The sequence below is a fragment of the Humulus lupulus genome, chromosome 7 (genome assembly GCF_963169125.1).
Source record: "Humulus lupulus chromosome 7, drHumLupu1.1, whole genome shotgun sequence".
In the NCBI taxonomy this organism is placed as follows: domain Eukaryota; kingdom Viridiplantae; phylum Streptophyta; class Magnoliopsida; order Rosales; family Cannabaceae; genus Humulus; species Humulus lupulus.
This window is the reverse complement of record NC_084799.1, coordinates 26,331,719-26,345,314: the sequence shown is the minus strand read 5'-3', so window position 1 is coordinate 26,345,314 and position 13,596 is coordinate 26,331,719.

The following is a 13,596-nucleotide window of genomic DNA, read 5'->3' as shown; positions in this document are numbered from 1 at the left end:
AATTTTGAGAAAGAACAAAAAAACAAATAATGCTGCTCTACAAAGGTTAGAGATACATATATTGTGACATGTATATGTATGTATAGGCAACTTAATTAGATTTTGTACGTAGTGTGCAAACATTAGATTTTGATAAACCATAGTTATTTTGTGTATATTTTGTATACTGTTATATCTTTGTTATATCAGCCACATGTACAGTTTTCATTGGCTTGGATGTACATATATATTCTTGTACTTATCTTCATTTGTAAATAACAGAATACACGAATATATCATTTTGAATATTGTCTCCCAAATTCCTCTCCTCTCTCTTCATGGTATCAGAGCCATCGATGGCCTCTTCCCCTGTTCTTTCTTCTTCCTCCTCACCGGCAGTGACCAACACGGCTCCAGCTCCCTTCACTCCAAATACATTCCCCACTTCTTCTTCCTCTACTCACTCTTCCTTCCCCTCTTTCACTCAAGCTCTTACTGTGAAATTAGATGATACCAATTTTCTTGTCTGGAAAAATCAGCTTCTGAACATTGTGCTTCTGAACATTGTGGTTGCTAATGGTCTCTAGGAGTTATTGGATGGCTCTCGACCTTGCCCAGCAAGGTACTCCACCGATGACCCTTCTCAGCTCAATCCGGAATACACCCAGTGGCAGAGATACAATCATCTTCTTATGAGCTGGTTATATGCCTCCTTGAGTGAGAATATGCTTGTTCAAATCGTCACCTATACTACGGAACAACAGATCTGGGAAGCACTGGAGGAGATCTATATTTCAGGGTCCATGTCTCAGATCTCAGAGCTTCGTACTTCTCTGCAAACACTCAAAAAGGGAGGCCTCTCCATCCGTGAGTTTCTTCTCAAACTCAAATCTCTTTGTAATACACTTGCTGCACTAGGTGAACCAGTCTCCCGAGCCGATCATCAAATTTATCTACTCAATGGTTTGGACCAAGCCTATGATTCCTTTGTTTCATCTGTTCTTATGCGTCCACAGAAACCCAGCATTGAAGAACTCCATAGCCTTCTTCTTCAGTTCGATTCCCGTCTTGAACGTCAAAACTCCGCCTCCCAACTAGCCAATCTCCAAGCCAATTTTGCTAGAGTCCACACAAATACACCACACTCAATTCGCTCCCATCCCCGATATCATAAACCCATTCCGCAGCCTTCTCATCCTTCTCCATACTCTGCTTCTTCGTTCTCCTCTCAACCACGACCCTTCTCCCACCATTCTAGCATTCTTGGTAGACCACCTGCTCGACCTAATGCCTCACAGTGGCTACCACCTCTCTCCTTCGTTCCCTCGGGGTCCAAACCTCAGTGCCAGATCTGTAATAAACACGGACATACAGCTGCTCTTTGTTACCATCACTTGAACCTTCACTATCAACCCCAAACACAACCTCGTAATTTCAACATGTCCCTTACTTCTACTCCAGACTTTCCCACCTCTTCTACTACGGCTGGTCTTCATGCTACTGCCTCTACTGTGGGCGATCCATCTTGGTTTATGGACTCAGGGGCCACCCATCATTTCACTCCCGATGTTGGCCAATTGGAGGTTGCCTCGCCATATACTGGCTCGGATCAGGTTATGGTAGGGGATGGTAAGACTCTTCCAATCTCTCATGTTGGTCATTTAAATCTATTCTCTAACTCTTCCCTGCCTTCTACTATTTCTCTTAAACATGTTCTGCATTCTCCTGCCATTACTCATAATCTTATCAGTGTCACTAAGCTTTGTCGAGATAACAACGCCTTTGTTGAATTTTACCCTTCTCATTTTCTTGTTAAACACCAGGTCTCAAAGCATACTCTCATTCAGGGTCTTCTTGAAAATGGCCTCTATCGTGTCACACTTCCAGCCTCTCGGCCACCTTCCAGTAACACACCTCCTCAGCTTTTCTTGGCTCGCACCCCAGACACCATTGTTTGGCACCATCGTCTTGGTCATCCCGCTCCTCCCATTGTTTGCCAAGTTCTTCGTTCCTGCCATATCTCTTCAGACAATAGTTTTGCCTTTTGTAATTCTTGTCATTTGGCCAAGAGCCATCGTCTTCCTTTTTCGTTGTCAAACTCAAGAGCTGTAAAACCTTTTGACTTAATACATATGGACCTTTGGGGTGTTGCCCCTATTACATCAGTGAATGGCTTTCGTTATTTTTTCCTTCTCATTGATGATTATTCTCGTTTCTCTTGGATTTATTTTCTCTCTTCTAAAGATCAAACGTACTCTACTTTTATTCAATTTCAAACCATGGTTGAACGTCAATTTAATACAAAAATCAAAACAGTACAAACGGATGGTGGTGGTGAATTCCGCCCCTTACTTCCTTATCTCACCAACCTTGGTGTTCATCACCGGTTTTCTTGCCCACATACTGCTGCTCAAAATGGGCGTGCGGAATGCAAAAATCGCCATGTTGTGGAAACGGGGCTTACCTTACTTGCTCACTCTCATATGCCCCTTTCCTATTGGTCCTATGCTTTTCAAATAGCCATTTACTTGATCAACTGTATGCCTACGCCTGTCCTTACTGCCTCCTCTCCTTACCAGGTCCTCTATGATAAACCACCTTCATATTCGCACCTTCGGGTGTTTGGCTATTTGTGTTTCCCTTTTTTGCGCCCTTACACAGATCATAAATTGCAATTACGGTCCAAATCGTGCATGTTTCTTGGGTATAGCACTCACCGTAAGGGCTGCCTTTGTCTTGATAAAGACACCATCCATGTCTATGTTTCCCGCCATGTAGTCTTTAATGAACATGCCTATCCATTTCAGTCCCCTTCCTCCTCTCCTCCCTCTTCCGCCTCTACTTCTGTTGTCCCTCTCATATCCTCCATCCTACCTTCTAGCTCTTCTTTTCCCTCTCCTTCTTGTGCTCCTTCCCCTTCCTCTCCTTCTCTTCTGTCTTCTTCTCCTCCTCCTTCTCTCGCTTCCGGTTCCCCTGACCCTATTCCTCCATCTTCTTTTTCTTCTTCTGCTGCTTCTGCCCCTCTCACTTTGTCCTCGTCTCCTCCTTCTCCTCCATTAGTGGTAGATTTAAATGGCCATGATATTGTCTTATCTTCTTCTACTACTAACCACCATCCTATGATTACTCGCTCTAAGGCGGGCATTCACAAACCTAAGTTGTATTTGAGTGTGTACACAGGTGTTGCTGTTGAACTCTCCACTTATGTGCAAGCTTCTAACTCCAAAGATTGGCAGGTTGCTATGGCACAAGAATTTTCTACCCTTCAGCACAACTCTACTTGGGTTTTAGTACCTCCTCCGCCATCCGCTAAGATTGTGGGCTGTAAATGGGTTTATCGACTAAAGTTAAAAGCTGATGGTTCCATTGACAGGTATAAGGCCCGCCTTGTGGCCAAGGGTTATCATCAAATAGAGGGTTTGGACTACTTTGAGACCTTTATCGACTAAAATGGGTTTATCGACTAAAGTTAAAAGCTGATGGTTCCATTGACAGGTATAAGGCCCGCCTTGTGGCCAAGGGTTATCATCAAACAGAGGGTTTGGACTACTTTGAGACCTTTAGCCCGGTTGTAAAGGCAGCTACTATTCGGGTTGTGCTTCACTTTGCCCTCAACATGGATTGGCCCATTCGTCAACTTGATGTCTCTAATGCCTTTCTTCATGGAAATCTCATTGAGGATGTGTACATGCAACAACCCCCTGGTTTCGTTGACCCCACCAAACCTCATCATGTCTGTAAGTTGCTTAAGTCAATCTATGGCCTAAAACAGTCTCCTCGTGCTTGGTTCTCCAAATTGACTTCGGCTTTTCTTTCTTTGGGGTATGCGGCTTCCAAGAGTGACTCTAGCATGTTCATTTATCGCTCTCATGATTGTATCATTGTGCTGCTGATTTATGTCGATGATATATTGGTTACTAGCAACAAATTCAGTCATCTTGAAACTTTTCTCTCTCGGCTTCAGTCTTACTTTGCCATCAAAGACCTTGGGGACTTACATTATTTTCTTGGGCTTGAGGTTACCAGGTCTTCCACGGGTCTTCATTTGTGCCAAACTAAGTATATTTCTGATCTCCGCTGCCGTACAGCTCTCTTGGATACCAAACCAGTAGCCACTCCTATGGTTTCGCGCTCCACTTTGTCTATTTATGATTGTTCTCCATTACCTGATAGCTCGGAATATCGCAGTGTTGTTGGGGCTTTGCAATATTGTACTTTAACTCACCCGGATATTGCTTATGTCGTGAACATGCTTTGTCAATTCATGCATACTCATACTGATGTTCATTGGTTGGCTGTGAAACGTCTTTTACGGTATCTCAAAGGCACTCCTCACTTTGGTCTCCACTTTCATCGCACTTCTGATTATTCACTGCAATGTTATACAGATGCCGATTGGGCTTATTGCCCAGACGATCGTCGCATCACAAGTGGGTATTGCATCTTTCTTGGGGGTAATCTTGTTTCTTGGTCTTCATCGAAGCAAAAGGTCGTTTCTCGCTCCAGCATTGAGGCTGAATATCGCAGCATTGCCAATGGTACTGCTGAACTCACTTGGCTGGAAATCGTCCTTGCTGATTTAGGAGTCGTCTCTTCATCTACTCCGACATTGTTTTGTGATAACTTAATTGCTACCTATCTCACCGCCAACCTGATTCTCCATGCTCGCACCAAGCATGTGGAAATTGATTTTCACTTCGTCCGTGAACATGTAGCTGCTAACTCGCTGATTGTTCAATTTGTTTCCTCTGACGAGCAACTCGCTGACTGCCTCATGAAGCCTTTGCCTACGAGCTCTTTTTCCTCTCTACGCACCAAGCTCAACGTTCTCACTAGCCCCTTGAGCTTGAGGGGGGGGGGGGGGTGATAAACCATAGTTATTTTGTGTATATTTTGTATACTGTTATATCTTTGTTATACCAGCCACATGTATAGTTTTCATTGGCTTGGATGTACATATATATTCTTGTACTTATCTTCATTTGTAAATAATAGAATACACGAATATATCATTTTGAATATTCTCTCCCAAATTCTTCTCCTCTCTCTTCAGACTTTTACTCAAACGAAAAGTGTTGTTTTGGCTTGTCAGTCATTTTGAAAGGCTGCTCAGAAAAAGTTTATGAGAGCTTAGAATAACGATTGCTTAATTGCTCAGAGAAAAAAGCAAAAGTGTTATTTCTAATTGGTTGATGTTGATAAGATTTTCAAGAGTTAGCAAACTTAGTTATAAAAAGTGTAATAAGAATCCTTTTGTGTAACGATAGACTCCTAGAAAGAGAGTTTTAGACTTAAGAACAAGAAAGTTAGAGCTTTTATTGTTCTGTTATAAATTGGTTAATCAGTTAGAGTTACAGACCAATTTTCTGTTAGTGTTTTCTTCTGTATTAGTTGAATATAAATACATTGTAACCTTTCCATTTTTTTTTATAATAATACTGAGACTTTTCATTCTCTCTTTCTCCTTACTGTTCTATTACTAATATGGTATCAGATTAAGGGATTTCCTTGGGACGTTGGTTATCTCCTCTGTTTTTTTTTAGGATTTCTCTCGAAATCCATGGCTTGTACTCGTATTGGAGGCCCTCCTCGCACAGATAGCACTTCTCAGAATACCTCCAATGGTGCAACTGTTTCAACTGATGCAAATAGGTTTTCTACTCTTGATCCGACTGGTCATTCATCCCATGATGATGCTCAGAATCCTTATTTTCTGGCTCACAGTGATCATCCTGGTGCAATTCTGGTTCCCAAAATTCTCACTGGAGGTGAAAATTACAATTCTTGGAAGCGGTCCATGACTGTTGCTATTCTTGCTTGGAACAAATTGAAGTTTGTTAATGGAAAGATCACTCCACCTGATCCTGAAGATGGTGACTATGATGCTTGGTGTCGATGTAATAGCATGGTCATTTCGTGGATTCTCCATGCCGTATCCAGTGACATCGCTAATAGTATCATGTTTCTTGATGAAGTATCTGCTATTTGGTCTGAGCTCCATGATCGTTTTCATCAGAATAATGGTCCTCGTGTGTTTGAAGTGAAGCGATCCATGCAGCCTCTCACGCAAGGAAGCAACTCTGTCCAAGCTTACTTTACTCGGCTTAAAGCTCTTTGGGATTTGGTTCATGAGTTTCGCCCTCAACCTGTTTGTAATTGTGGCGCAATGAAGACAATTGTCAATTATCAAGAACAAGAACAAGTTTTGGAGTTCTTGGTGGGACTCAATGATTCCTATTCTGTTGATCTCAGATCTTGATGCAAGATCCTTTTCCAACAATCAACAAAGTTTATGCTACCATAATACAAGAAGAACGACAAAGGGGTTTCATCCCTCCTCCTTCTGAGTCAGTTGCTTCTACCTTTTCTTCTCCTTATACTCAGTTTGTTGGGAATGTTCAATCTGCTCGACATAAGCTTGTGTATCATCATTGTGGTCTCACGAGACATACTATCAAAAAATGTTATAAGCTTCATGGTTATCCCCCTGGTCATAAACTTCATGGGAAAGGTCGTGGTTCTGGTTCTATCTCGAGGAAAACAACTGCTACTTATTTTTCTGGTTCTACTGATGACAAAAATGGAGACAATTCAAACTCTTCTTCTGATCTTGTATCTTCTATGTCTTCTTCACAATGCCAGAAAATAATAGCCTTGCTAGCCCTGCAAGTTCAAGCTTCTTCCTCCAATCCTTCTTCCTCCTCTGACCAGCCCCTTGTTTCCCATTTTACTGGTAATGAATTTCTTGTTTCTCATTCAAAATGGATTATTGACACCGGAGCTACTCACCATGTTTTCCATGACCTGTCTTTGTTTTCTTGCACTTACTTAAAATTCTTCTTTAACTTTTGTTGTCTTACCAAATGGTCAGTCGGCTTCCATTTCTTGTCTTGGCTCTGTCACACTTTCTTCCTCTATCACTCTTTTGAATGTGTTATATGTTCCATCATTCCATTATAATCTTTTATCTGTTAGTTCCTTAACACAATCTGTGAAATGTTCCTTCTCTTTCTTTGACAAATATTGTGTCATTCAGGACACTACTCGAACTCGACAGATTGGGATGGGTGAAAGACTTGGCAATTTGTATTACTTGACTACTCCTTCTTCTGATATTGCATCTGTATTTTCTTTTACTGATTCAAAGCCAACTGTAGAAACTTTATGGCACTATCGGTTGGGCCATCCTTCATGTATTAAAAATCATTCTTTGAATAAAGATTTGCAATTTCAGTATTCCTCTTTTTCTGATTTTCATTGTTCTATTTGTCATTATGCTAAACAAAAACGATTGCCTTTCATTTCTAATCATAATATTTCAAGTGCTTGTTTTGATCTCATCCATATTGATATCTGGGGACATTTTCATACACTTACTGTTGATGGCCATAGATTTTTCCTTCCCATAGTTGATGATTGTTCTAGGTACACTTGGGTTCATTTTCTTAAACAAAAATCAGATGCACAACAAGTTATCCCTAATTTTACTTCCCTTATAAAAACCCAATATAATACTCAAATTAAAGCTGTCTGATCCGATAATGCCAAAGAACTCCAATTTCCTCAGCTTTTTAGCTCCTTAGGAATCATCCATTATCATTCTTGTGTTGACCGACCTCAACAAAATTCTGTTGTTGAACGTAAGCATCAATACCTTCTTAATGTAGCCCGAGCTCTTCTCTTTCAATCTCACATTCCATTGGTCTATTGGGCTGATTGTATTGCTACAGCCACCTATCTTATAAATCGAACTCCTACACCCAATTTACAACATCGCTCTCCTTTTGAGGTTCTTCATAAGAAATCCCCTACTTATGGTCATCTTAAGGCTTTTGGTTGCTTAGCATATGCCTCTACACTTCCTAGTCATAGATCCAAATTTTCATCCCGTGCTATTTCTTGCGTCTTCATTGGTTATCCTAATGGCATTAAAGGGTATAGACTTCTTGATTTAGACACCAATCACATTTTTGTTTCTCGGGATGTTCAGTTTCATGAACAAATTTTTCCTTTTGTTTCCACTCATTTTCTTTCCTCAGATTCATGCAATTTTTTTTCTTCTTCTATGCTACCTATTCATGTTGTATCTCATGATATTTCTAATGCATATAATTCTCCTTCTGTGTCTACTGATACTTCTTTACAGCCTACTTCCTCATCTTCTAGACCATCTCGTCATACTAGAAAGCCTTTATATTTGCATGGCTATCATTGTGATCTTTCTGCTAATGTGTTTTCTTTTCCTTTCCAGACTACTTCTCACGTTACGCAGCACCCTATTTCACATGTTCTTTCTTACAACCGATTGTCTCCCACTTTAAAGGCATGTGTTCTTAATATTTCAAGTCAAAGTGAACCTGAATTTTTTTCTCAAGCAGTTGGGATACTCGAGTGGGATTTGGCCATGGCTGAAGAGCTTGATGCTCTAGAAGGAACCAAACTTGGACTGTGGTTAGTCTTCCTCCTAACAAACATATTGTTGGCTGCAAATGGGTTTATAAGATAAAGCATCATGCTGGTGGTTCTATTGAACTTTATAAGGCTAGACTTGTTGCTAAGGGATATACTCAACAAGAGGGGATTGACTATATTGATACTTTTGCGCCTGTAGCCAAATTAGTTACTGTCAAACTTGTTATTGCCCTTGCTGCCATCAATGGCTGGTTTCTTCACCAATTGGATGTCAACAATGCCTTTTTACATGGTGACTTACATGAAGAAGTGTATATGACTCTACCTCAAGGGCATAGTCCTAAGGGGGAGTTACCATCTAATCCCGTTTGCAAGCTTCAAAAGTCTTTGTACGGTCTGAAACAAGCATCACGACAGTGGTTTGAAAAGTTTTCTACAGCCTTAAATGAAGAAGGTTTCATACATTCTGCAACAGACCATTCCTTGTTCATTCGGCACTCTAATCAAGGTTTCATTGCTCTCCTAGTCTATGTTGATCATGTGATTATAGCCAGCAATAATCTAGCCGAAGTAGAAGCTTTGAAATCTAGATTAAACACTCGGTTCAAGTTGAAAGATTTAGGTAACTTGCGTTATTTTCTTGGCTTGGAAGTGGCTCGGTCACCTAAAGGAATTTTTATCTCACAGAGGCCTTATGCTCTACAAATTTTGGAGGATTTTGGCTATTTAGGATGCAAGCCGATCAACACCCCTATGGAACCTAATTTGAAGCTTAGTCAAGAATCTGGTGAAACTTTAGAAAACCCTCAGTTGTACAGAAAAATCATTGGCAAGCTCAAATACTTGACCATAACTAGACCGGATCTGTCCTACTCAGTCAATAAACTGAGTCAATTTCTTTCTACACCACGTGTTCCTCACTTGAAGGCTGCCCAACGGTTACTACAGTATGTCAAAGAAAGTCCAGGTCTTGGCATTTTCTTTTCTGTCAATTCTGAAATGAAACTAAAGGTGTATACGGATTCAGATTGAGGAGCATGTCAAGATACCAGAAAATCGACTACTGGTTTTTGTGTTTTCCTTGGGAACTCGTTAATCTCTTGGAAAAGTAAGAAACAACAAACAGTTTCAAGGTCTTCAGCTGAAGCTGAATATAGGGCTATGGCAAATGCAACTTGTGAAGTTGTTTGGCTGACTTCAGTATTAAAAGAGTTGAAGCAAGTTCATGAAGAACCTATAGAGTTTTATTGTGATAACCAAGCTGCTCTACACATTGCTGCAAATCCTATTTTTCATGAGAGAACAAAACATATAGAGATATATTGTCATTTGGTGAGAGAGAAGATACAGTCCGGCCTTATCAAAACTGCACATATTTCCTCTCAAGAGCAGATTGCAGATGTATTCACTAAAGCTCTATTTCCTAATCAGTTTAAGTTTCTTAAGGACAAGATGGGTTTGCAAACCATATACAATCCATCTTGAGGGGGAGTTTTAGACTTAAGAACAAGAAAGTTAAAGCTTTTATTGTTCTGTTATAAATTGGTTAGTCAGTTAGAGTTACAGACCAATTTTCTATTAGTGTTTTCTTCTGTATTAGTTGAATATAAATACATTGTAACCTTTCTATTTTTTTTATAATAATACAGAGACTTTTCATTCTCTCTTTCTCCTTACTGTTCTATTACTAGAGAGAGAACCGTTAAATGTAGGCACCATTTGTAGCTACAGATTGAGTCAAAGTTCTATGTCTACACATTGTGCTAGATAGTGCTTTATAGTTTATACAAGAAGATTTTATAGTAATCACATTACCAAACACAAACCTTATGAGATTTTATAGTCAAGTTAGAAAAAAAAATGATGGTATCATGTCATCAATGAGAAAGCAAATGCAACCTTAAGAGATTTCTTTCTGGTGATGACCTGAATATTATTAATTAGGTACCACTTGATGCCTTCCACGAGAATTTGAGAAAACAGTCTAGTCACTCTCCCAAAAAGATATGATTCCCACTCATGTTATTCTAATATATAGTAGATTTTACAAAATAAAGCTTATACATTTCTAAATAGAAAACTCTTTCTAGATAGATTTTTAGAATATATATTAGGTTGTATTATTCAAAGGCTGAAAGAATGCTATATAAGACGTTGATCATGTATATTAAGCAATGACTTATTGTATGTGATTATTAACTAACTACTATATATAGCATTAATTTGAAGTCTTTGATATACTATTAGGAGGATATATAATAAGATATGCATTTAGTGGTAGATTTTTTAAGTTTGTTTGTGCATGGACAGGGGTGGATCAAATATGAATTCTTGTGATAAGAGTTCATATTTGTTGCACTGCTGCTCAAGTGGCTTATTTTAGGTTAGTATACAGACATAACACAAATTTACTAAATTTAACCCAACATTTTTAAGTGAAAAACCTTTACGTATATACCATTTGAATTTAATTCTCTATTTTTATAAAATGCTGATAAATATTACTGTCTACTTTTCTTGGTTTCCTTTCAAAAAAATAATTGTTTGCCTTAGATATTTTGGATAGAAAAATCAATAAATAAGAAATACATTATGTTGAGTACAAGGGAGCTCTCAATAACATGGGCAAGCCATCCTTTATATTGGACTTGGAAACCAATTCGGTTTGTCCTCTTCTCAAATTTCATGATCACTAGAAAACGTGATCGATCTATACAAATAAATTAGCTAAGATGTTTCTCTTTTCTCTACATGAATTTAAGAAAACAAATGAAATCAACAACAAAAATTCAGGTTTGCAGAAGTAGCTGAACTCATAACAATGTGGTGGCTAGAAATTTGTGGTACTGTGAACACAAAAATGCTCTCCCAAAACACAGTTTACGTAGCCTTTCTCGTCTCCAAGTTCGCCGATTGCGCTTGAAAAACCTAAGTTTTGACCTATCTTTTCAGTTTTACAATCTTTATCTTGATTTATGCTTGTATATTAACTAAACAGTTATAAGAATTGACACACAGCAATTACAAGCTTCATCTACACTGAAAACACATTTCAGCCGACTAGTGCTTGGGTTCCCTGAACTAGGGTAAAAACTCTCACTATATTCAAAAGTAATTTTACATAAACCAGTTCAAGATTCAATATGTAAAATCTGTACAAACTATCTCAATATACAATGAAGCTATTACCCTAATCAACCAAATCCCTTGGTTATTAATGCAAGATCCCCTTGCTTCAATGTTGAACTCCCTTCAACAGTGTCTCAAACCCGAAATCCTTCGAATCTATAGCATCAAGACTCAGCTGAACTCCTTCAGCAATTACGGCTTGATCCAGGAGCTTGCATAGAAACCTCCAGCCATCTTCAATGGAGTTTCTTGAAAACACCTGCAAAAATCAATGAAAGAAGAAGAAAGAAAACAGAGCAAAAACACCCAATCCAAGCTATCGAACAAAGAGAGTTGGTTATAACTAATTGACCAGCCCATTATATAACCTTGGCTGCAATTAGGTATAATCCCGAACTAACTAACAGTTGTAACTCACTAACAGTCTTGCTTTACACACATGCTGACGTGGACTCTAACTAAAAACAAATATACTCCAGACATAACAAAAGTCCATTCCAGACGCAACTGAACCTAATTTGTCATACACAAAATATTGGTCCTTACATTCTCCCCCTTGACAAATTATGGTCAATGACAAAAACAAAAGCTTAAGTATGCAACCGATAATAGTTTGATCAAACAGTAAAGAGAGTCTTAAACAGCCAAAATACAAACCAAATATAAAGGAGTGTGTGAAAGCAGTAAACAGAGTTTTAGACAATCAAAATAACATAGAGTAGCACATGATCAAAACGACAATAGAAAAAACAGAAGATCATCTCCCCCTTCATTGATCATAATCTTCCAGCATATTCAATTTAAAGCGGCAGCTTATTTCTCCCCCTGGATAGGTGCAGTCGAATCAGGAGCCTTATCAGAGGCATCAGGAAGCGTAGGTGCAACAGATTGGTCTAACACTGCAGCAGCCGGAGGCATTAGAGATGAAACTGGAGGCACAGGAGATGCAACTGGAGTAGTGAACTCCCCCTGAACAGGTCCCGAAGGCACTGAAGACTCACCAAAGGAATCCCGATGAAATGGTGGAGAAGAGACATCTATTGTTGGCGATAACTGAGAGCCATATTCAGTCTGAACTACCAGATCCTTGACCACATGAAGTAGCTTATACATCGACGCTTCAAAGGGCTTTTGCCTCTTTTGATCTTTCTTGTACTATGTAGTAAATGCCTTGACTTCAGTATACATCTGGACTTGCCAACTGGAATCCGACATACCTCTAAACATTGGAGCTTGGGGCTTAGACTGCTGTGAAGAAGAAGGAGCAGTAATGGAGACTTTCCTTTTAAGAGTGGCCAAAAAACCTTTACTCAAAATGGGATTGGGAACCTGAAAGTCATGAATGGTCAGCGGGGGTTTGGCAGACTGAATAATCTGCTGAATCAGGCTCGGAAATGGCAACTTGTTACGAGTACCAGTGGAGGAGGTGACATCAACAATACGATCAAAAATTAGAGTAGCCAAATCAATTGACACGCCGGTACCCACAACATATAAAAATTTCTCAATCTCAAGAGTAATAGAGGAAAGGTCTGAATTGGGAAACCAATTATAGAGGGCCACATGTTGCAGAATCCGATAGAAGGGAGTCAATTTAGTCACTGGAATCTCATGGTTCCCCCACACATAATCAGGCTGGCCAGTTAAAACATGACCCATTGTAGATTGATCTGGACGATATGACTTATTATATGCAGGTTTAAGAACTTTTGGAATCTTAAGTGCACGAGATATAGTGGATGGTGCAAATTTGATACGACAACCCCGAACAAATGCAGTAAGACAATTTTCATTTTTCCCATCTACAACTGACTTATCTAAATTTGCATAAAATTCCCTAATGAGAATGGGATGAAGGGACATCAATTTAGACACTGTATTAACCCACTGCCTAGACTGTAAAAGGTCAACTAATTCAGGAAAATCTTCTAAAACAACAAGATATTCAGGCCACACTTCACGCACAACAAACCATCTCTGATAGTGCGAGGCCTTGGTTGCATCAACAAAGTATTGAATGGACGATGGATCAACAAACACAGAATCCTTAGAACTAGTGCTAAGCTTGGACTTTTT